Source organism: Antechinus flavipes, chromosome 4 (assembly GCF_016432865.1).
Source record: "Antechinus flavipes isolate AdamAnt ecotype Samford, QLD, Australia chromosome 4, AdamAnt_v2, whole genome shotgun sequence".
NCBI classification, from domain to species: domain Eukaryota; kingdom Metazoa; phylum Chordata; class Mammalia; order Dasyuromorphia; family Dasyuridae; genus Antechinus; species Antechinus flavipes.
This window is the reverse complement of record NC_067401.1, coordinates 451,581,238-451,604,175: the sequence shown is the minus strand read 5'-3', so window position 1 is coordinate 451,604,175 and position 22,938 is coordinate 451,581,238.

Below are 22,938 nucleotides of genomic sequence, written 5' to 3'. Positions count from 1 at the left end.
TTCAGTGATATCTTTTGATATCATGTTAATTTCTAAACTGTCCCTTCCCACACATTGAGTATCATTCAGTTCACTGACAGACAAGAATTGATTTCTTTGAAGCGTTTGCTATAGATCAGGTGTTGTGCCAAGCAGCTGGGAAGTGAGGAAAGGCAGGAGAGCCCTGTCCTCAACGAGCTCTCGTTCTAAGGAGGAAGATGAAGAATGAATGAATGAATGAATGAATGGCTACTGCAGATGAGACTGAAGAAAACATCAGAGGGGAACTGCTCTAATGTCAGGAAGAGCAGAATAAACCTCCAACAGGAGGTGGGCTAAGAACTGAGCAAGGAGAGACCATCAGGGCTTTATGGAGGGGAGCTGAGGGTCATGATAACCCAGGATAAAAGATCCGAAAGGGATCCTTCCAAAATAATCAACTAGATCCATGCAATATTCAATTCAAGGTTCCCAGTTCTCCACCTCTCTAGTAAAGAGGGGACTACATTTTCTCAGTTTTCTGAGTTAAGGGCAGGGGATCCTACTTTCTTTGAAATCTTGGGTAGACCACACCAACATACATCCGCTTTGTGAATAGGGGTGTAGACTATACCATGAGGAGTCAATAAAAGACTACAGGAAAATAGATCACTGTCCAGAGGTGACAGAGGGAGCTTAAGGTAACCATGGGAGGATTTCATGGGAGTAAGAGCTGTGGAATGAATGAGGGAGCACAGAGGTATTGGCTCTTTCCATATTGAGATGCATTCTCTTTGTCTCTCTCTCTCTCTATCTCTTCTCTCTGGCTTTGTCTGTCTCTGACCTATTTCTCTTTCCCCTATCCTTCTCTTAGTACGTGTGTGTGTGTGTATGTGTGTTTTGTTGTCTGTCATCTACTCCTGGGACTTCAATTATCACCTCTATGTGCATGTCTGAAAATAAACAGAATGCTGACAAGGATTAATTAAAATGTCAACCAATTCCGGAAGAAGGAAATCAACATTTTCATATTCCTATCTTGGGACGTTTGTCCTACCTGCTGCTGCTGGATCCCTGGCACAGAACGGAAGACTCGCCCGGGTATTGCCTTGTCACTCGGAGGAATCTGTGATTTTTATATCCAGCTTAACATTTAGAAATCGGACAAGTGCCTGAGAGAATTTCCTTATAGCTGTACATACAATTGATCTAAAAATCTCTCCCGAATTTGCCTGTTGTTGGGCAAGACAGGGAGACTTATCAGAATGCATTCATTCTTAATAATGAAGACGAAAAAGAAAGAAAACCTAGAAAAAGGACTGCAATGAGACTAAAATATAGCCTATCGTTGGGCCAGAAGGTCAGGAGCAACCAGGAGGAACAGAGCTTGTTTTTATCAGTCACAAAGACTAATTACAAACATACTTAGCACAATTTAAAAAACCTCACGATTAAAACAAGGCAGCTGGAAAAACAGCTTTTCCCGATTTCTGTAACCACTTGAGCATACCTGCTGCGTGAATTATGGCCACCCTTCCTGCTAAACACAGAAACCCAATGCAGACTCGCTCTGATGATGGAATCGTAGCCTGGGGTGTACATGGGAGGAGGTCTGGGAGACCGGCCAGGCGAGTGCCCCTCACGCACCTGACAAGCGACCCTTCAGTGCCAGGGAATGATGACGCCCACCAGGGGGGCCTCTATCAGCGGCTGGGGCAGTTGCTTCCTCTCTGGGACGGCTGTCATTTTCTCTCAGCTCAGGCATAAATTTGATTCTCCACAATTTACACCCATTTCTCTCAGTTCTGTCTCTAAGACTAACACAACAAGCCTATCCCTTTTCCATGTGACAAGCTGTCAGCAGGTGAACACAGGTGTCATGGCTCCTCCAAGCCTTCTTTTCAGGCTGGACCTTCCCAGCTCCTTCTCCCTCTGGGTGGAGCCACAGAAGCCTTTCCCCATCTTGGTTGGCCCTTTCTGGTTGCACTTGGGCTCCTGTTGATCCTGTCCCACAGTATGGAGGTGCCAGAGGTCTGGCTTGGCTCATTCTGACTTGCCCAACTTCTCTCTCTTGCCCCTCAGTACTCTATGGTAGCATGAACTCTGGCCTGGAATACAGCTCCAAGGCTGGTTAGAACACCCAGAAATTTTCTACAGGAACAGTTGGTGAGCCCTCTATCTGCAAGTCTGTTTTGTGGAACCCAAGTGTGGACCTTTGCATTTAACCTGATTAAATTTTACCTTCTTAGTTTGTCATCAAATGCTTCCTTTCTCCTTTGGGCTTTCCCTTTCCCCTCAGCTTTCCTCTTCCCCCTCGGCTTTCCCCTTCCCCCACCTCCGACTTTCCCTTCCCCTTTACTTGCCCTCCCCCTCTGACTTTCCCCTCTTCATTTTGTCTCTACCTCCCCTTGACTTTCTCCCTCCCCCCCACTTTCCCCTCCTCTTTCATCTTTCCTCTCCCTTCCTCCGTTTGCCTCTTTCTCTCCTTTCTTCCTCCCCCTCCTGTCCCAACAACCACTCGTTAGGTATTGGCTATGTAGAAGGGACTTGGTGCCGGGGACACCAAGAAAGAAACAAAGTGTTCCTGCCTTTAAGGTGCTAAGGACATTCTGATGGGGAGGTTGGGTTACGACCTAGTTCCCAAATACAAAGTATAAATACGGAAGACCAGTCGCACTGCGAGCTCGTCTAAGGGACAGGAAGATCTGGGTTCGAGTCTTCCCTCTCCCACGTCCTGGCTGTGACTTTGGACAAGTCCCTTAAGTCCTGGGTTCCTGACTCATTTACGGAACAGGCGTTTCTATGGATATTCCGGGAGGATGAGCACTCCTGCCCGTCTCCCTCGAGCGGCTCCAAGACCCCAATACCCGGCTAGGCAGGGGCTAAGCCCGGTGGGGGGTAACCAGGGGTCTCAGATCCATCGGCGAGTTGCGTGTATGCGTGTGTGTGGGAGGGCGGCCTATCCAAGACCTTCTGGTAAAACGGGCCATGATAACAGTTTGTTCAGAAAGCTGAGCAGGTGCTTGGTCAGACTTTAAAGACCAGGGTATCCCCGGGCCTCCCCGCGTCTCCCCCACCACCCCGCGTCCCCCGTCATCCCGACTCTGGTCCCGCCACTGGACTTCGACGACTCTGGAAGACAGAGAGGGGCGGACGACTTTGTGCAGCTCCGCCCCACTTCACTCCAGTTCGGTGCAGAGGACGTCTGCACGGGGAAACGTCCTCCCGGCAATGTCGCCAGTCCTCTTTGAAAATGCGGGACCTGCAGCGATGGAGCCCAGGGGTGGCCTGCGGCGGGCAGGGGTGCAAGCTGTCCTCTGGAGACCCAGGGGATCCCCGGGTGGAGGTGCGGAGGGAGTCTGCCTGGGGGAGGCCGTGGGCGTAGGGCCGTCGGGTAGTGTGGTGTACGGGGAAAGGCAAGCGGAAGCAAGCACTGACCAAGGAGGCGCTCCATGGCTGTAGGGGCTTTAAACGCCCACCACGGAGCTCCTCGGCGGCTTCCTGCAAGATCTCTCCCCCCGGAGCTTTGCTGCCGGGACTGGAACCAGCGCCTGGGACGAATGAGACCTCCCGGGATCTGCTCTACTAACTGGGCCCTTTGGGTCAGACCGTCTCCGCCCAAGCATCCCTCAACTTTCCCTCCAGCCTCCCTGACCCCAGCAGGCACCCTCCCCAGCCCCAGCTCATAGCCCCCGTCCTTCTACTTCCGGCTTCCCAATGACAGGCCTGCCATCGTTTCCGAACAAGGGTCAGTCACCATCCCTGTAGCTTTCCAGATCGAGTCCCTGCTCCCCGGCCGCCTCCCCACGTTAGACTGTGAGCACCGCAAGGGCAGAGTTGGCCCACACGTATCTTTGCACCCGCGGTGCTTAGCTCTGTGCTCGGCATACAGTGGGCGCTTAAGACTTGCCTTTTTCCGCCTCTCCATCTTGGGGGGGGGCGGAGGAATGGTGGGAGAGCTGGCGAGGAGCCGTTCAGAGCCCCGCCCCCTGCCCGGGCATCCGCGGCTCGGCCCATCTCCCCTACCTCATCTCTCCGGCCTCAGTGTCTGCTGCCAGCGTCGCGGAGCTTCCCCTCTCGTCGCTTGGCTCAGGAGCTTCCCAGCCGCCCCCCAGCCATATGCTCGCCCGGCCCAGCCAGCTCCCTGCCTCCCACGGCAGCTGCCAGCCCGGAAGCCCCAGCCAGCCCCGGGCTTCGCTCCCTTCCAGAACCCTGGCTCAGATTTTCATGCTCATGGCCCCCACAGCTTTCCATTTGGAGCTGCTCCACTCCTGCGCTCGGCCCGGGGGCGTTCTGCAGAGGACTTCCCGAGCCCCCGGGCACATTCCGCCATTACGGCAACGTGGCGAGATCCTGAGGGAACTTACGGTCTGGTCGCCAATGGCAGGCGGCCACAGATAATTATCAGAACCCAACACGGAGGGCTCTGCAGGCAGAGGGCACATCATGGTGCGCTGAACTAGAAGCCCCATCTTACGTCAGAGAATGCTGGTCTGCGGGGACTGAGGGGGCTCAGGGGCCGTCTCGGTCTAAGCGTCCATGAAAGGGATCCCCAGGATAACACTGGCAGTGGCTGACCCTGTCTGGAAGAAGAAAGTGCTGTGAAAAAGGACACCTCAAGAGAATAGGATTTCATATCCATGCACGTAAACATGCGTACACATGTAAACCCGTGGCCATGTATGTAAAACAGATGAAATATCTACACATGTATGTTTGTGTATGACTATGAAGTATGTATGTATATAAACATGTGCATAATTAGAGGGAATATGTGCATAAGAATATCAATACATTTGTATATAATTATATGAAATATGTACATATGTATAAATACCAATATATGTGTATATGTAAATGTGCAATACATAAATAAAAATAACAACCCGTGTATATAATCATATGAAACATGTACAAACAGCAACATATGTGCGATCACATGAGATGTGTATGTATAAATATCTATATATGTATATAATATGAAAGTATAAATATTGACATGCATATAATTATATGAAATAATGTATGGATATCGATATATATGTATATATATATATTTACACGTGTGTATATATTCAGACATTCATTTGTCAAAATATTCAAGAAATAGGCTAAAAAAATGAGCAAAAAAACAAACAAACAAAAAAAGAGACCTGACCCTAAAAAGTAACTATGATGACAAGGGAGGATCAAAAGACAGTCAGAGGACAACGCAATCACTATGGGCAAAGCATCAAGTGCTCTCAGAAAGAATTCCAGGAATAGCTCAAAAAAGATTTTAAAAAATCAAATAAGAGAAGTAGAGGATAAATTAGGAAAACTGCTTTTTTCGATTTCTTTTTCTAAATTGGGTTATTTAATTAGGAAAACTACCAGCCTAATTCAATATATAAATAAAAATATCAGCCAAAAATCCTATGATCTCAATAGATTATGGAAAAAAACTTTTGACAAAATATAACACTCATTCCTTTTAAAAACACTAGAATGAATAGGAATAAATTGGGGATACTCTAGAATCCTTTCCAGTTAGATCAGAGATGAAGCGAGAATACTCGTTATCATTACTATTATTTAATATTGTACTTCAAATGCTAGTTAGAGCAATAAACAAAGAAAAATAAGTTGAAGAAACTAGAATAAGTAATGAGGAAACAAAACTACCACTCTTTGTAAATATGATGGTGTACTTAGAGAATCCTAGAGAATCAATTAAAAACAAATTGAAACAAGTAACAATTTTAGCAGAATTATCGGATATAAAACATACTCATATAAAATCATCAACATTTCTACATATTACCCACAAAGTCCAGTTGGAAGAGATTAGCAACAGAATCCATTAAAAATAACTGTAGATAATTTAAAATATTCGGGATGATATTGCTAAGACAAACCCCTTATGTCAAAGAATGATGGTCTGCTAGGATCAAAACACAATTACAAAACACTTTTCACATGAAAAAAGTCAGATGTGAACAACTGGGAAAATACTAATTGCTTGTGGGTAGGCTGAGTCAATATAATAAAAAAGAGAATCCTACCTCGATTTATTTTACTCAATCAACCAAAGAATAGCAAAATTCATTTGGAAGAAAAAAAGATCAAGAATGTTAAGGAAATCAATGAAAAAAAATTAAAGGAAGATTGCCTAACAAATTTCAAATTCTATTAGAAAGTGGTAATTATCAAAGCAATCTGGTACTGACTAAGAAATATAATGGTAGATCAATGAAATAAATTAGGTACATAATAAATACTATAAAATGACTACGGTAATTTAGTGTTTAATAAATGCAAAGATCCAAGCTTTTGGGACAAGGAATCACTATTTACAAAACCTCTTAAAAGCAATTTGGGAGAAACTAGATATAGACCAACATTCCACACTACATACCAAGATAAGCTAAAAATGCTACATGATTTAGACATAAAGAATAGTGGAGCATGGAATAGTTTCCTTGTCAAATCTATGGGTAAGGGAAGAGTTTATGACTAAATAAGATATAAAGATCATTACAGGATGTAAAATAGATAATTAAAAAAAATTAAATAGCTTTTTATTTACAAGTTATATGCATGGGTAATTTTACAGCATTGATAATCGCCTAACCTTTCGTTCCAGTTTTTCCCCTCCTTCCATCCACCCCCTCCCCTAGATGGCAGGATGACCAATACATATTAAATATGTTAAAGTATAAATTAAATACAAAATAAGTATATTAAATGGATAATTTTGATAGCATTGAATGTAAAAATTTTTGGAAAAGCAAAATTAATGTAGCCAAGATAAGGAAATTGTGGAGAAAATTACATCAAGTATCTCTGATAAAGGCCTTATTTCTCAAATATTTAGAGAATTAAATTTTATAAGGATATAAGCCATTTTTAATTAACTAATGGTCAAAGGATATGAATATGAAGTTTTCAGATGAAATCAAAACTACAAAAGTCATATAAAAATACTCTAAATGACTTTTGATTATAGAAATGCCTATTACAGTAATTCTGAAATACTACCCTGTTGGAATCCTTACAAACTGCTAACTAATTAGAGTTGATCTAATCTTACAAGAAGATTTTGGCCAGAACCTGAAACAAGGTACTAAGTAGAACTAATTAGTACAATGCTTGTGTTTACACCTTTGTGTTCACACCTCCCTTAAAGCTCTTTGGGCCAGAGAGCACTATGGGAGAAAACCCATAATCCCATTCTCTCAGAAGATTCACATATAAGGCCAATGAGGAGAGAGACCTAGTCCAGAATACATTTTTTCCTCTTGGCTGGCTGGTTGTGAAGGAGAGTTCAGCTGGACTCGAGAGGAGCGACTCTGGTGCACAGAGCACTTTGACGGATTTCAGCGGAATTACGCCAGAAGCCCTCTCTCCAAGGCAAGGCAGAATATATTCCACTTGGCTGGCTGGTGGCAGACGAAGAGTTTTCAGAGGATAAAGCTACGAGTGGAGAGTTCAGTGGACAACCAGATTCATCTTCATCTCACACCACTGTAGCTGGTGGCTGGGCTCCTGCACGCCCCCCACTGAGACCAAGCTGGTCTGAAAGACTCATCAGAAAGCTAGCCGAGCCCCCAGTGAAGGAGACAAGAGATTCATTCCATCTCTGTGCTGGTTGGAGGCTAAAGGATAAAACCCTTGGATTTGGAGACATTCAGAGGGCTCTAAGCTAAACTGGCTGTATATTGAGAAAAACAAGAACTCCAACATTTGAACTCCCAACACTACCCCATACCTATCAAACTGACCCAATATCATAAAAAATGGAAGTGATAAATGTTGGAAAGCATGTGGGAAAATTGGAACATTAATGAATTGTTGGTAGAATTATGAAGTAATTCAACCATAGTAAGAGAAATTTGGAACCCATGTTCAAAGGATCACAAAACAGTGCATACTCTGTGACCAAGCAATACCATGACTAGGTTTGTATTCCAAACAGATCTACAAAAAGGAAAAGAACCTCCCAAAATATTTTTAGCAGCTCTTTTGTGGTGGAAAAATTGGAAATTAAAGGGATGCCCTTTAATTGGGGAATGACTGCACAAATTGTGTTATATTATTTTGAGGAATGTTATTGTCTTTTAAGAAATGTTGAACGGGATGATGAGCAGAAAAACCTGAAAAGATTTATGTGAACTGATACAAAGTGACTGAGTAGAACTAGGACAACTTTATTCATAGTAACAGCAATACTGTACAATGATCAAGTATGATTTAGCTATTCTTAGCAACATAAAGATCTAAGAAAACTCTGAAGAATTTGTCATGAAAAATGGTAACCACTTCCAGAAAAGAAAGAACTGGTAGAGTCTGAATGCAGTTCAAAGCATACTATGTTTTATTTGATTTTTTTGGGGGGGAGTGATTTGCATTTTTTTTAACAGCATGACTAATATAGAAATATGTTTTGCATCATTGTACATGTATAACCTATATCAAATTGCCTTCTTAAGGAAGGCATAAGGCAAGAAGGAGGAATAGAATCTGGAATTTAAAATTTAGAAAAAAAATGAATGTTAAACATTATTTTTAAATGTTATTGGAAATTTTAAACCCTCCTCCCAATACTGCCAGGTCCCCATTAGTGCAAATAACAAATCTCCTAAAGCAATTGTATTATTTGATTTGCACTGCATTTTACCATTGAACTGGAACTGTTAACCATAATTTACATAATTATAACTTTGAATAGTGTGAATTTGAATATCTGTGACCTTGTCAGAGGATTCAATGTTTGCATGAATTTGAATCTAGTTGTGCAAAGAATCAAATGGAAAAGAACAGAATGAAACACAGATGAATGATGCTACTGTCTTATTGTGTGTGTGTGTGTGTGTGTGTGTGTGTGTGTAGCAAAGAAAGATGAACTTAAGAAATGCATGTTGATTGATTCATATATATATATGTGTGTATATATATATATATACATATATATATATATATATATACATAGACATAGAAACACACATGAATCTATTTAAAAGATTAAACTTTTAATCTTTTAAAAAGATTAGAACAAAACAGTCTATTGCAGGAGCTCATAGTTTTGTTTTTTTTTTAATTGCAGTCTGTTTCATCTTATTCTTTGTGTTTTAAAATGTTTGTATTTGTGATTAGGTTACCATTAAAAAATTAATGGAAAAAAAAAGCATTTGCCAATATTTACTGTGTTAGATGCAGTGAGTTACAAAGGAATATGCACATAGACACAGATATATACATATATACACACATACATGCATACACACGCATAGACATATGTGTGTATGTACCTTCAGCAAATGTTTATTCATTAAATACTTATCTGTCATATGACTTCTGTGGGCTTCCAATCTAAGACATCCACATGAAGAAATAAATCCTACTGTTCAGCCATTCAGTCATGTCTGACTCTCTGTGATCCTATTTGGGGTTTTCTTGGCAGAGATACTAGAATGTTTTGCTCTTTCTTTCTCTAATTTATTTTACATTTGAGGCCAACAGGTGAAGTGATTGGCACAGGATCACATAGCTAATGTCAGAGGCTGGATCTGAACTCTGGTTCTTCTGACTCCAGACCCAACATTCTATGTACTGTGCCACTTATTTCAATTAGAGTTCAAAAGAGCAATGGAGAGAACATGAGGCAGTTGGTGGTTAATTGTCTACTGAATTTTACTGACACTTTATCCAAGAGAAGAGGTGATTTGGGCCTGGATGAGAAACTCTCTCTTCCAATATTTTTTTTTTGAGAAATGAAGTCTTTATCAGAGAAACTCACTGTAAATTTTTTTTCACTCTAACAATTACCAACTATTTATTTCCTTCCATCCTATTTTCTCCCATTTATCTAACTCATTCTGTTTTTCCTTTATCTTATTTATTCTCAAAAGTGTTTTGTTTCTGAGTTTTACCTCCCCCAAACTGCACTCCCTTCTATCATATATATATATATATGTATAGATATAGATATAGATATATAGATATATATCTATCTATCAGATAATTTATCTCGTTCTATCTTTCCTTTCTCTTTCTCCAAGGGTATTCTTTCTTTTCATCTCTTAATTTTTTTTTTTTAGATAATCATACCATCACATTCTACTCACATTTCTGCTTTCAGTCTATACATACTCCTCCTACCTGCCCTAATAATGAGAAAGTTCTCATCATTTTCCCATATGGGAATAAAAAGTTTAACCCTATTGAATTCTTTACCATTTCTCTTTCCTGTTTACCTTTTTATATTTCTTTTGCATTTCTCATTTGAAAGTCAAATGTTCTATTCATCTCTAGTCTTTTCATCAGGAATACTTGGAAGTTCTATTTCATTGAAAGTTTGTCCCCCCTTCTCCCAAAGGATGATACTTAGTTTTGCTGATAGGTAATTCTTGGTTGTACTCTAGCTCCTTTGCTCTCTGGAATATTATATTCCAACCCTCTGATTCTTTAATGTAGAAATTTCTAAATCGTGTTTTATCCTGACTGTGTCACCACAATGTTTGAATGGCTTTTTTCCTTGCTGCTTGAAGGAGGTCTGGAATTTGGCTATAATATGCCTGGAAGTTTTCATTTTGGGATCTCTTTCAGGAGGAGATTGGTAGTGTGTTCCAATTTCCATTTTAAACTCTAGTTCTAGAATATCAGTGCAGTTTTTCTTGATAATTTCTTGAAAAATGATGTCTAACCTCTTTTTTTTTCTTAATCTTGACTTTCAGATAGTTCAATAATTCTTAAATTATCTCTTTAGGTCAATGTTTCCAATGTGATATTTCATATATTTCTGTTTTTTTTTCATTCTTCTCATTTTGTATAATTGTTTCTTGATGTCTCATAAAGTCATTAGCTTTCACTTGCCAAATTCTAACTTTGAAGTAATTATTTTCTTCAGGTAGTTTTTGTACCTCCTTTTGCATTTGGTCAATTCTACTTTTTAAGTCATTTTTTTCTTGAGTGAATTTTTGTATATCTTTTTTTCCATTTAGCTTAGGTTGATTTTTAAGGTATTATTTTCTTCAATATTTTTCTGCCTTCTTTATCAAGCTGTTGACTCTTACTTCATAATTTTCTCCTGTCACTCTTAGTTTTCTTTCCTCCACCTTTTTTTTCCCTCCACCTTTCTTATTTCATTTAAAAAATCCTTTTTGAGCTCCTGCACAACCTGAAATCAATTCATATTTTTCTTGGAGGCTTCAGACACAGGGATTTTGACTTTGTTGTCTTCTGAGTATGTGTTTTGATCTTCCTTGTCACTATAGTAACTTTCTTTGCTCAGAAAGCTTTTTTTCCCCCTGTTGTTACTTATTTTCCCCAAGCTATTGCTTGACTTTTAACTCTTTGTTAAAGTTGGGATCTGCTTCCCAAGTGGAGGGAGCACTGTTCCAAGCTTCAGGATTTTTATGCAGCTGTTTTTAGAGATATTTCTAGTGACATGAATGTTTTCAGTTCTTCCAATGGAATCACCTAAGGAGAGATGTATTTGCTGTTCTCCTGATCTGTGCTCTGGTCTGTGAATCACTATGAGCACTCTTTTCTGCTCTGGAACTGTGGGGAGGGCCCCTAGTTCACTGTGGATGTGAACTCTAGTGCGTTAGTACTCCTCCTTGCCCAATGACTGCCATTCAGGATGGTGACCCAGATGCTTATGGGCAAAGCAACAGAATCCCATGTCAGTAATAGAAAAGAGACCCCTATAATCTGAGCAGTTGCCTGACCCCTTTATGGTCTGTGGGCTGAGAGCTCCAGAAGCAGCAGCAGCTGTTGTTGTTATTCAGTGGCTCCCAAAGTCTGCTCCCTGTTTGCTGGGACTGTGCTGGTGTGGCCGGTACTAGACTATGCTGCACTCTCACCCTGGTGCAACAGACCTTTCCTAATGAACTTTGAAGTTGTCCTGGGCTGGAACTCCATCTTTTGGGAGTTGCGACACTCTAGAATTTATTTAGTGTCAGCATATGAAGGTATTTGGAGGGTTTGGGGGTTGCAGACCAGTCCCTGAAAGCAGGGGCCTTCAGTCCCTGCCTTCACTCCACCACCTGGGTTCTTCCAGTATTTTTAAGCTGCCACATGGAAGAAGGAGTCATCTTGGTCCCAAAGACCAGAATTAGGAGCAATCAGTGGCCGTTGTGGAGAGACAGCTTCTGGATCAATATCCTTTTGGAGGGCCAAAGTTCTCAACAGGAGAGATGTCTACGAGTGAAATGGCTTGCCTCCCTTGAGGGGCAATGAGCCGGCCTTCCCCAGAGTTCTGAAGTAAAGGCCCCATCATCCCTTGTTGGGAGGGCAATCCATGTTCACGTTCAAGCTTGAATAGAACATATCAGTTTTCTCACCCTGAGACAGAATTCAATTCCACAGATATTTTTCTGAACTTGCTCTGTTTAAGAACCATGAGGATAAATGCGGTAGGAGCTAAGACTAGGGAGAAATCATGTGAATTAAGTTGGCCACAAAATACTTTATCAAAGCGGTAGATTTGAGTTGGGTCTTGAAAAGCAGTAAAATTGTTATTGGGGAAGAGGAAAGCTCCAAGTGACTTATGGTGGCTCCTGAGAGATCAGTTTGGCCAGTGCTTAAATGGGGAAGGGATAGGAAGCAAGGCTGGCAAGCTGGAAGGAGAGGATCGAGAGTGAGGAGTTATCTAGTCCAATCCCTTCATTTTACAAGTGAAGAAACAGGCCCAGACAGGGTAGTCTTGCCACACTGAGACTGAAGCCTGGTTTTCCCCTTCAGAATCCACTGTCCCATGGTTGGTCAGGTCTGGGTTGGTCAAGGTCCTGAATTCTTGCTTATGTAGTTTGACTGGGTGATTACATGGGAGCCATCGAAGGCTTTAGAGAGGGATGTATCATCAGGAACGGGGTGAGTAGGTTCCCATGGAGCTTGGTTGTCAGATACCAGCCGGGCTCCGAACAGCTCCTTGCCCTGTTAAAAGGGAGAGGGCTTCAGGCCCACCTTGGGCAAGGGCCAAGATGTCCTGAGGTACCTGGTGTCCTGAGTCCTAGATGGTGTCTCTTGGTCTGTAGGTGTGAAGAGAAAACAAGTCCTCAGCAGTGCTGAGCTAAATCACATCTTCTCTCCTGCTTTCTCTGCCAAGTCAGGCTAAAACACCTTTGGGTCAGACCCGGGGCAGAAAGTTATAACATTAGCAATGCCAGGATCACTTAGAGTCCCCCTTCTAGAGCCCTGGTTCTAGAGCCCCAGTTCTAGAGTCCCTGTTCTAGGGTCCTAGTTCTAGAGTCCCTGTTCTAGAGCCCCAGTTCTAGAGTTCCAGTTCTGGGAAGAGCTGTCTAATGGTTGGCTGCCTGGAACAGGACCCTGAGGTTGAAAGTCTATGGAGAAGATGGAAGTCATTCCTCAACCAACCAGGCAACTTCCATGTTTGCTTGGCCCAGGTCTTAAGTGCTGGTAGGGTGGGGAAAAGGTGGGGCTAGCCTTGGACTCTGGATCTGGGTTCAAGTCTTTCTGACTTGTGTGACCCTGAGAAACTAAGCATTTTGTGCCTCAGTTTCCTTGTCTGTAAGATGAAGAGGTTGGACAAGATGCCTCTGAGCTTCCCTTTAGCTACAGATCTATTAATAGTCACAATTTTTACTACCTTTTGACTCTTACTTTGGCCATTTTTTGTACAATAACTTGCCATGGTTTCATAAGGCCAGAGATTCCAAGCTGGAAGGAACCAGCACAACTGGGCATGTTATCATAGATACATCTCCAGGTTAAAGATCATCTGTATAGAGGGGAAGGGGTGCCCAAAGTGGTGCAGGGAGGGAGGGGCAGAGGTGGATTCGAATCCAGCCATTCCTCCACTTTCCTGGCCACTATCTTCCTTCCAAGTCTCTGGCTTGTTCCAGAGGTTCTCAGTGCTTGGCCATCTCCCTTTTAGCTCCTGGTGTCTCTAGAACACAGGATGCCCTTGCTCCCCAACCCACATGTCGAAGGATGGCAGGACTCCGGTCCATGAAAAAGAATGATGTCCATGGGAGGCGGGGAGGGGGGCGGTGTGAGGAGGGTGGGGGAGAGGAGCCCAGCCAATCGCTTGGAATCCCTTAACCTTATGAGCACCTGGAATGTGAATGCCCCTCGGTCTGGTGCTGCTCAGCGGCAGCATGTCATGTGGAGCAAACTACTCAGTGCCTGGCTTTGGATCCTGCTCCGTGACCCCAGACATATCACTTCTCTTCATTTCCTTTGGCTGTAAATAGGGGTGATCATAGTTGTGTCCCTCCCTCATAGAGGTAGCGTGAAATTCAAATGCATTTGTGTTAAGGGATTTGCAAATCTTTTGCAAAAAGTCCTCTGTATATTTACACCAACCAGTGTTTGTTAAACCACTTTGCTTTCACTTATCAACAATCTAGTGTTCTTCCCTTAGGGTGTGAGCTCCTTCCGGGAGGTTTTGGCTTTCCTTTGTAGCCCTAGTGCCCCTGATCATCACCCTCGTGATAATCATCAGTGAACTGAGTCAAATCTGAACTCAAGGATCTCAGAACCAAATGCAGCTGATTTGCTCTTCTTCATCAACTATGCTGTAGAGAACATTGTTTTTTAAAACTTGGCACTGGATACACTAGGGTTCATCTGCGAATATGAAGAATGGAGGTGTTTGTTTGTCTTGATATCCTTCCATCTATCCCAAGACTGGACAAAGAAACCATCTCCAATTCAAGTTGTTGGTGCCCACTAGTGCTGAAGGGGCTCAGCCAAATATGGCCAGGATAGAATATCCCGGGGAAGTGTTCCTGCTGGCTCCATGGGGTGTGCATTTCAGAAACAAAATAAACAAGTTTCTGTTTTCGTATTTTCGGGACATATTGTAACCCATTCTCACTGGGAGGAGAAATCCAAGGTTCTCACCAAAAAAGGGAAAACCACCCCTGAGTGAGCTGGGAAAAGTGGCTGAAGAAATATCACGCTCAGTAGTAGCCCAGCCTTCAATAGAGAAACTTGGAGAAACTTTGTACAAATACTATTTGAAATGCTCCATTCTGCTCCTGGCCATGTTTGCTTTCAAGGGATTGTGTGCCAAATGACTCAGGAGAAACCTCTTGAAGGAAAAGGAGAGCTGGGTAAAAGCACCTCTCCTAAGTAATAAAAATAAGTGAAAGGCAAGCTGTTCCATATTTCCCCTCCTCTTTTAATTACAAACAGATCTCTTAATTGTTTGGGGTCTACAGGAAGTATTTCTTGGAGAAAAGAGGTCAATTAAAAAGTTGTCTGGGAACCCGAGGATAATGTTGCAGACATAGAAAAGATATCATATTAAAAGAGAGATCACTTTTAATTATCCGTATCTTCTTCTGGAGTTCATCCCAGTAAGTGTAGTCTGGGATAATAATAATTGGAATTGTTCACAGATTTTGAAATGGCAGCAAGCTCAAGAGTTAGGAATATCAAATGTTTGATGTACTGCTATGGACTAGAAGCCAAAAATGGGGCAGGGGGGGAGGACTAGACCCATGTGTTGTTATTATCTCATAGTGCTCCATGGTGGGTGATCACGATTGTGGGAGGTTCCCTAGAGCATTCCACATGAGGACCAGCTGGAGAAAGTGGAAATTTCTAGCCTGATGAAGATCATGGGGAAGGGAATGGTGTCATACTCGTGTTAAAAAAATCCTGGTTCTATAGGTGAGGGATTGCTTGTTCCTAGGGAAAAGGCTTTGGAGCCACGGATTTCAGAGGGGCAAATTTTAGCTCCATGGAAGCAAAAATTTCCCAACAATTAAACACACCTCAAGGCAGAATGCTGTGGGTTAGAGATATAGTAGGGTTGGAAATGGCTTTAAAAGTCCAACCCTCTCATTTTGCAGAAGGAGAAACTGAGGTCCAGAGAATAGAGGTGATTGGTTTGTCCAAGATTCCACTTATATTATTTGGTAGATCTAGAATTTGGACCTACACCACCAGACTCCCCAATTCCCCACCCCCTTTTCCATTACACCAGTGAATTCTTCCCAATAGGGGATGACTGATGACTGATCAGATAGGATGAGCATTTGTGTTCAGTTACCCTTGGGAGTAATGGGTCCCCATTCTGTGATTCTATAAAGACATACGTAATGCAAATATAAATACATAAACACACATGTTTTATGAACTGAAGAAATTCCCGAGTCAAAGCTCCAGGGTCTCAGGAAAACAAAACAAAACAAAAATCCTTTTCTGGCACAGAATATATAAGAATGACTTCCCCAGAATGGATTTTCTAATGGGGCTTTCAGCTATGGCTGCCTATGGAAAGGTAATTTATGGGTGGAGGACAAGAAGAGTCTAGAGGAATCTGGAATTCATTTAAACATCTTTGGATGAGGAAAAAAAATGAGATTCAGTTAAAAGGATTAAAACTGGCTCTGAATATTGAGGATAAAAATATGATCACGGCACATACATGCTTTTTAAATTGATGAAGTGATTGGAAGAGACTCATCAAATTAATAAGCATGGCTTGTGAGGACTTTGGCAGTTTTGGCAGCTCTCAGTTTCCCCTCAGCCATGAAATAGGGGTAATAATAGTATCTACTTCCTAGGATAGATAATATATTCCTAAATATATAATATTACAAATATTCATAATATACATACATTAATAATATACATAAATGCTTGTCTAAGGGGCTGGCATATAGTAAGCACTTAATAAATACTTGTTCCCTTCCTCTTGGTGACAATGAGTCAGTAGATTTTAGTTTAAGAGCTTTCTCTCTGCCAATCAAGGCGATGACCATTGTTCACAAGTGTCTAGCGCTTTAAAGCTTATGAAGGGATTTCTTGGCAACAGTGTCTGGCATTCATTTTTAAAAGTCTTTGGATGGAAAAAATTGAGAAGCAATTAAAAGGATGATAAATGGCTACGTGCTTTCTATATAAATATATGAAAGCAAATGAGTTCAAGACTGGTTATTGACTGACCTTCTCCAGCTCACATAGATGATACCTGATAGGACTTTGGGGCCAGCTCTCTAGTACTAAAGTCAGAGGATGTGGATTCAAATCCTTCCTCTGAAACTATTAGTGGAACTTTGGTCTAGCACATAATCTTTTATTCTCAATCTCCTCATTTGAATAACAGGAATAAACAAGGCACTTGCTACTATTTGTAGATTAAATTAAATAGTTCATAGAAAACTTGCTTTAAATGAAAAAGTATATTCTCAAAGGCAGTTATTATTGTGCCAGCAACCACTGCAACAGTCCTGTGATAAAATAGAAGAATCAGAATAAATTAGCTGAAAGGTGAAGAAGGAAACTAGTGGATAAAAAAACTGGACTTGGAGTCAGGGAGATAGGGTTAAAATACAGGTCCACACATTTACTAGCCATGGAATCCTAAAGAGACACTTATCTTTCTCAGCCTCAGTTTCCCCATCAATAATATGGGGAACATTCATAGCACCAATCTCCCAGGATAAAAAAGAGTTAATGTTTGAAAAGCACTTTGTAAATCTCAGAGCTCCATATGAGTCCTAGTTATTATTGTTGTTGTTGTAACTAGTTATGTTTCACTGGAGATTTCTCCTAGACTTAAGAGGCAGTTTCATTTTCCCTTCCTCCCATTCCGTTAGAAGTGCTTCCTATACTTTGAACTTGGCCTTCTGTTCTTTTTCTTTAAAAGCTTTCATTTAAATGGGTTTTCAGGAATTTACAGGGCTGCTGGGTTAAAATATTTTTGTTCTTATTACTCTTTTGTAAAAAACTAATGACCCCAATCTACACAAGAGAGGATTGAATTTGTTTTTTTTTTTTTTTTGAGTCATGAATCTTATTCAAGTAGAATCTTCCAATTATGACTTTATGTTTGTTAATTAAAAAAAAGTAAAACAAACAACCACAAACCTGAATGAAAAATTGGGGTATGGCTAATTCCTCATGAGAAAGAAATGGAGTTTAATTGAAAACATCACTGACCTACTCGAGGAGTTTTGCTAGGAGTTAGTGTAGATCTGACAGGCTAAGAAGTAATTAATGTTAACCTGCTGAGAAGACCCAGATGAACAAATAGCATCTCATTAATGGAAAAAAAATAAAGCATAGTGGATGAAATAATGGACTTGAAGTTAGGTAAGCCAGGGTTCAGATCCCAAATCTGACACTTACAGGCATCCATTGAAACTTTGGCCACATCACTTGAACTCCCTTAGTCTCAGTTTACCCATCTGTAAAAGAGGACCAATAATGCTTTGATAATGTCACAACCTCACTGAATTTCAACTTTCTGATCTATAAAATGAAAAGATTGGACTAGATGACTTGAGGCACTTTCTTGCTCCCATTTATGATTCCATGAGTATATGCAAGCTAATTTGCAAACTGCAAAGCTCTCTGGAAACATGAGTTATTGCTATCGATCATTTCCAAAAGAACATTTCCCTTGTTTATTTGTTCTTGAGAGGTGTGGAATAAAAAGTACTGTGTAACTGTGGTAACTGTGACAGAATTTAGATTTCTTAAGCTCACTGGAAGCCATTTGTTAAAACAACAGTTTTGAAATAAAATCTCGGTCCAAGAGATTTTGGTTGAAGTCTTGGTAGGAGTTGGAATGACTGGTAAGGGAACTGGAAAGAGAAAGGAAGAATGTGTGAGGACAGTGGCTACCTCTGGGGGGCTGTGAATCAAAGGACCCTCCTCTCGTCCAAACTCTCTCTGCGATCTACTCCTGTGGTTCCCTTCCAATAATAACAAAACAAAACAGAACCACCTTCTATTTTCTTTGGAAAAACATGAAGAATCCTTTAAAAGCCTCATTTCAGCAGGTTTCCATTCATTACTATTCCTTTCTTTACTACTTCTCTCATTACTAGACCACAGGGCTTTTCTGGGAGTTCTTAGAAGAAAGAAAAATCCTGATTCCAGGAAGCCCGGACCTCAAGTGGGTAAATATTTTGAAGGTGGTTTTGAAGATTCCTTTGATACCCAAGTGGCAAGAATTGTTATATAACAAAAATCCATGACCCTCTCTCTATTTCTTTTTAGGATGACCACTAAGAGGTCAGGCTCCTCATTTTAAGTTGAGGAAATTCAAGCTGACGGGTGTTAGAGGATGTGCCCAAGGTTATCCAGGCAGGAGTCTGGCCAAGGTAGACTATGAATAGCTTCTCTGACTCAAGGCGCAGTTCTCTTTCATCTGCTCTATGCTGGTGATGATGGGAATAGTCTAGTAGATATTTTCAAATGTCTTAATTTTTTTTTTAATTGGCAAGCCTTTTTCTTTTCCCCCTTACCCTCCCCCAATCCCACTAAAGAGAGAAAGAAAAGTAAACACAATTCTTCCAGCAAACATTCACAGCCAAACAAAACAAACTCCTAGTTGGCCCCGTCTGGAAATGTGTCTCCTTCTGGGGATTGTCCTTCCTTACTTGTCAGGGTGTGGGCAGCCCGCTTTGTCGCAGGGAATCATGGAAGGACTGGATGGGAGCTCTCCAGGCTTCGGAGCATTCCTTTTTATCGTGTTGGGATCACAGTACAGATTGTTCTGTTTTGGTTCGCTCTGCCCTGTTCACTTCAAAGTCTTCCAGGTCTGTCTGAAACCAGACCTCGCAGCATTTCTTAGAGCACAGTGAGAGTTGGTTTCATTTACATAATGGTTTGGCTGCCCCCCACCCGATGGACACCTCCTCAGCTCCCAGTTCTTTATAGCCTTTCACAGTCTGGACTTTACTTCTTTATCCCAGACTTGTGTCACGATTCTCCCTCCTGCATTCTCCATGCATCCCCAGCTTCCTTGGGGCTGCTTGGAGGGACTGGGACTACCGAGTCGGACTTGGAATCAGAAAGCCCTGAATTCAAATTCTACTTCTGACGCTTGCTAGCTATGTGACCATGGAAGAACGCATAGTCTTGGTGAGACTCCGGTTTCCATCTGGAAAATGGACCTAATTTCACTTGCTACACTCAGCACACTTGTTGTGGTAAGACTCAAATGAGAGAATACATGGAGTTGACTTTTCAAACCTCAAAGCGTTCCTGCAGAAAGGCTGCTCCCCTCCTTTTTGTTCGCTCTTTCCCAAGTCTGGCTTTTTGGCTTGGGCCTCCTGGCTTTTGTGCAGGTTTTCCCTCCTGCCTGGGCACCTTCCCCGCAGAGGCGGTCGGGAGCTACCTCACCGGGTGACCGCAGAGTGTTAAATCGGCAGTGTGAACATCACACCCCGGAAGCACCCACAGTGCCCCGGATCAAAGCTTGCGTGGTTTGCTGATTGTGAAGACTTGAGAAGATGGGGAGGAGGCGGGAAGGGCGGAGATGGAGCTGAAAATCAGGTCCCGCAGAGGAGGGGGGGGACGGTTCAGCAGCCCCTCCTTGCCTCCTTCTTCATCTCCACTTTTAGACTCCTAATGTCCCTCAAGGCCAGACTCCTGAAGGAAACGAGCCGAGCCACACAATTCTCAGGGTTCTTTCCAACCTCGTGTTATTATGGATAACAATAATAACAGCCTTTGCCTGGAAGGGGACTCAGGTCATCTCCAAAGCGCCCATTTTACAGATAAGAAAAGTGAGTCTGCACACAGTTAAATGGTTTGCCCGGGGTAGGCAGGTAATCAGCATCACCCAGTGGTCTGCTGCACAGCTGGGGTCTGTGTTCTTTGCCTTGCCCCTGCCCCCCCTCCCCGAGAGTGTAAGCCCTGGAAAGTAGGAATGTTTTCTTTCTGCCTCTTTCCCCAAAGTCTGGTCCTCCATACACGAGGAACTTTCTGAAAGTTCTGGATCCCAGAGCCAGCCGTGCTCCTGCAGCCCCGTGGCTCCCTCCTCCTCCACTGGGGAGCTGTCTGCTCCTTGGGACGAAGACCCGGGGCTGGAAGGGGGTGGGGAGCCCCGCAGCCCTCCTGTGTCCGCCCCTCCCCGCCCGCAGCGGAGCTATCCCTGCAACTTGACCCTCGGGGTGTCGCACCTGGCTGAGGCACGTCGGACAGCCCGGGATTCTGGGCTTCCCCAAAGTTTCTTCCACAGTTTGGAGTCTGGGGAGGGGGAGGGGCAGGGCTGTCTGCACTTTCTTTCAGAGACCCGTCCGCGCCGAGGGAGCCCACCCCAGTCCTCGGCCTTGAACAAGTGATTGATGACGAATAGTTCACTGCCCTCTAGTCAGTTCCAGGAGAGTTCCACTTCTGCCCCCACCCCGCCCCCACCCGGAGCCCAAGTCTGGGCCATCTTGGCGAGACGGGGCTGGAAAGTGGACGGATTCGGGTTCTTTGGGCAGGGTTTGATGCTCGCCAAGGGCCGCCGGGGGCCCGAAAAGGGAGAAAGGCACGGGCCGCCCGTCTCTCCTCCCGCTCCAGCTCCAGGGCTCCGTGCGGAAAGCCCCGCAGTTGTGGGGACGCTGTGGCAGCGAGGGAGACCCGGAGCTTATTTCTCCTTCTCTCCCCCTCCTCCTTCTTAAAGAAAAAAGTGTACATGCTGGAGCCATGAATCAAAGGCGGTCATGTGACGGAGGGGAGGTGCTGGGCTGGCCCCCAGCCAGTGGCAGGAGCCGCTGGGTGGAACAGCCCGGGCATGGGAAGCCGACGATGCCTAACGGATCCCCTGCCGGGCGCGCTGGTACCCTGCTCCGGAGCCCCGGCGCCGCAGGCTGCGGCAGCCCCGCGCGCCGGCCCCGCCGCTCGGGCCGCCTCTCGTGAGCGCCGCGCTGCTCGCGGCCGCGCCAGCGCCGGCCCTTCGGGGCCGGGCAGCCCGCGGAAGGACCATGGCCTGCATGCTGAAGGTAAGCGCTCCTATCTGTTGCTCGCACGCCGGCCGGGCGGCGGGCGGGATGGGAGGCGCGGGCTCCAGCCGCATCCCGCTCCGCGGCGTTCGCGGCCACGCGAGGGCTCCGGCTCTCCCCTGGCCTCGGCGCGGCTCCGCAGCGCGGCCGGCCTCGGCTTCCCTCCCTGCCCGCTCTCCTCCGCATCGCCAGAACTGCAGCCAGCGCCGAAGGGGGGAAGGACTGCGTGCAGAATAGAGGGCAGGGGAGAGGAGGGGGCCTGCGGGGAGGGCTGCAGCCCGGGCCGGGGCTCGTCTCTGTCCGCTCCTCCGCGGGGCTGCCGGGGGGCGCGGGGCTGCCGGGGGCGGCGAGGGGCTGCTGGGGGACGCTAGGCTGCAGGCGGACGCGGGGCTGCAGGCGAGCGCGGGGCTGCCGGGGGGCGCGGGGCTGCAGGCGGACGCGGGGCTGCCGGGGGGCGCGGGGCTGCAGGCGGGCGCGGGGCTGCCGGGGGCAGGGAGCCTCATCACCTGGCGGCGGCAGCCTGGCCGGGGAGAGAGGAAGGATGGGGAGATGACGGAGCCTTCCTTTGCTTTTCCTTTTTCTGTCTCTCTCCCCCGCCCCCCGGGATGAAATCTTGGGAAGAAAGCGCCTTTGATGGCCGCGAGTGGTCGGGAGGACGGGGGTGCTTCAGGACCGTGGAAACGGGACTCGGAAAAGTTCACCAGAGGAGGGTGTGTTTATTAGGGGAGATTCCGGCCTCCTTATGCTAATGAACCCGAGTAGACCAGCAGCTCTGCGACTTCCTATTGGCTCCCACGCTGCCACGCCCCTCCCCCTTAAGGTTCTATAGGGTGCGGGTTCCACGCGGGAGGAAAGTGGAGCATCAGTCCCCGCCGGGTGCTCGTGACCTCTGCCCACAGGGCCGGGCTCTGGGAAGTCCGGGATTGCCGGCCACTCTTACCCTTTCTAGGGCGCCCCTTCTCCGGGCCTCCTCCTTTAGTCTTCGTGCTCAGATCCTGTGCTGGCGGCGCGGCCACCCCCTTCTCCGCAGCCGAGCCTCAGATAGAGCAGGCTCACCTGGCGGCCACGTCCCGAGCGGGCCCGGCGCTTTGAGGTGGGGGGGGGGCTCGCAGAAGGGCTTCTCTGAGCCCAAAGCGAGCCTTGCCCACTTCCTTTCTCGGCGTGGGCGGGGGGGGGGGCACAGGCCCCGCATTTTGGTTCAGAAACGCTTGGGGCAGGGGAACACTAGGACTGGATTTCGTCTTTCTGAGGGATGCCTCGAACCTGCTCCCAACTGATCTGTTCAACATCATTTGCC